The sequence below is a fragment of the Neltuma alba genome, unplaced genomic scaffold (genome assembly GCF_004799145.2).
Source record: "Neltuma alba isolate B1F8T4 unplaced genomic scaffold, ASM479914v2 tig00011783_pilon, whole genome shotgun sequence".
NCBI classification, from domain to species: domain Eukaryota; kingdom Viridiplantae; phylum Streptophyta; class Magnoliopsida; order Fabales; family Fabaceae; genus Neltuma; species Neltuma alba.
This window is the reverse complement of record NW_021636406.1, coordinates 228416-231309: the sequence shown is the minus strand read 5'-3', so window position 1 is coordinate 231309 and position 2894 is coordinate 228416.

Here is a 2894-nt window from a genome sequence, read left to right as displayed (position 1 = left end):
GAAATTCCCATTATCTCAAGCCACTCAAAATCAAGATCTATGTGTATGCGTGTCTTAAATCTCTACATAAAGTTTCAGCTAAATCGAACAAACAAGTTTGATCAAGATTAAAATAGGCTGCACTGCGTACACAAGGATGTGAGCTATATACTATTGTTCATATCAAATTTGAGTTAGTCCAAGAACTCCAATGGCGGTCAATCACATCTTTTAGAACAAGCATCAATGTCATATAAGAGACAAGAAATTGCCACCGGATTAGATATTGAATGATACAAGGTACTAAAAACCGGACCAGTTTTTGAAATAATCAAAATTGTAGTTCACGGATTAGTGGTTTGAGTTCGAGTCAACTCCCGCATGGGATATCTCCACTTAATTCTTTCTCCATTTTCCTCCACTGAGTTGAAACGGCATCGTTCCTTGGGCATAGACACTCGAAGACAGCCACCAAGAATTAAAAAATAGTGAAAATTCTAGATAAAGAAGCCTGGAATTATGATATTTCAATTTAGGTACCTAACACTTCAAAATGATAGAAAGGAAAGTGAAAATTTTAAATTAATAAAATCACAAAAATGCTCCTTTGATTTTTTTATTTTTTTAAAAGTTTGGAGTTCCTTGTCGGAGCTTGGCCGAGGTGGCTACCGATGGGGACCTTTTTTTAGCTGGAGGATTTTTTCTTAAAGGGGGAAGATCTGATCCCCCAATCTGGTGGCTCCTAAAATTAAGGGTGACCATTGAGCTAAGAAATTTTATCAAAAAACAATATATAAGTTAACTATTTTACTTTGACTCTAACTCATGACAACGATTCATCTAAGAATAATAAGTACTGATTATGAAATGATGAGTCTGAATTTGGAATTAACAACATATTTTTTTCTTAATGCATAACATGTGAAATAACATCTAAATCAATTAAACATAACAATAACTCATCTAAAAAATAGCATATCTTAATTGTGAAATGACAACTCTGGATTTGGATTAACATGTTTTTTATGAGACATAATATGTGAAATAACATGTGAATCAATTTATAAATACTTTTCAATCTATATATCTATATAACTCATTATAAATTAAAATACTTTTTTACATACTTCATCTTCATTGTTTTTTTTTTGCCCCTTTTTCGCCTTTTCTTTTCTTGGGCTATGTTGTTTTGTGTGTTATTTATCTATATCTATATATAGATTAAGGAACTCAAGGCCTTTGCATTTCCAAGGTATGCATATCAAAATTATATATGTAGCCTGATTCAAAAAATTGAAAAAAGAATCCACAATAACATAGTAACATATACCTCTATTAAGTTTTATTAAAATTATATATACATCCATAGGACTCAAACCCTAAGACATGGCATAAGCATCTAAAACAATGTAGCCCAAAAAAAGAAAAGATGAAAGAGAAGCAAAAACAATGGAGATGGGTGAAGCATGTAAAAAAGTATTTTAATTTATAATGAGTTATATGGACATATAAATTAAAAGTATTTATAAATTGATTCATATGTTGTATGTCAAAAAAAATGTGTTATTAAACTCAAATCCAGACCAGTCATTTTATAATCAGTACTTGTTCTTCCCAGATGAATTGTTATCACAGGATGGAGTCAAAATATAGGAGTTAAGTTATATATTTTCTTGCATTACAATGATAATAAAATTTCTTGGCTCAATGGTCCCCTTTAATTTTGGGAGCTACTCACTCCCCCCTTCCTAATTTAGCTTGTTCTTCTGCAAAGTATTCTACTCCAATTCCATCTAGAGCGGGGGAGAGATACAAAGATAATGATTGTAAGAGAAGTCAAATTCCATATTTGTTTTTTTTTTCCCTTGCTACTACCTGCTTGTTTCTTTGTGTCACCCGCCTTACTACGACAACAAATAGCCAGTTTATTTTTTTTATTTTTAATAATTAATTTTGTGGGGAAATGATGCTTCTCCATCTATTTATGCCTATTTTTCTTAGTTTTCTGCATCCTAATAGAATTTGACTTATTATTTGTTACCTCTCGTGAGATGTTTTGCACCATGGACAATTTTCTTACCATATTTTTGTATCTGCTTTTTTAACTTTTGTCTAACACTTATGTTGTACAACTGATGCTTTATTTTACTTTGTACTTACCTAACCAATTTTACCTCCATGGATTCTAGTTCCCTGACCAAAAAAAAAAGAAAGATTCTGTGTTTTTTTTTTTTTGGTTACATGAGTACAGCGTAAGTTTGCTCTTTTTTGTGTACTGCATTTTGTAGGTCCAAATGAACAAGCGTCGACAGTAGCATCTGAGAATGGATAAATCCAAGAGCATCTATCCTTTCTTGTCTCGCATTGTAATATGGATATCTTTATCAGCCAATATGAAGCTTCCAGTATCAAATGATTCATTATGGAAGCACTTTCGAAAGTCATCTCAGCCAAAGATGACTATAGAGACTGTGGCCCTATACCCCATTCCTTCTATTATATATTCACAATAAGTTTCAATTTGCTATGAGGCTAGATATATTGCAAAGAATGGCCGTGCACAAAAAAATAGGAAAAATATGCTTCAGTTGTTTATGGATTTTAATATAACAAGGCGTGACCTTTTTTTGTAACTATATATGAATGACCTTATTTGAGTAATAAACGTACATTGCTTTCAATGTTATTGTGAATGAAATTAAATCTTCAAAGACAAGATATATAATTGCAATGAGATTTCGGGTGCTTGTATTGAAACTATATGTCATATTATTATAACATAAATTATGTTAGATTTTTCAATGTTCAAACAAATTTCTATATGACTTAATTCAATGTTGCACTCATTCCTTCATGAATTTTGTTCTCACACTACTCTTAACATATCACAAATAAGCTTTTCCACCATTACAAAT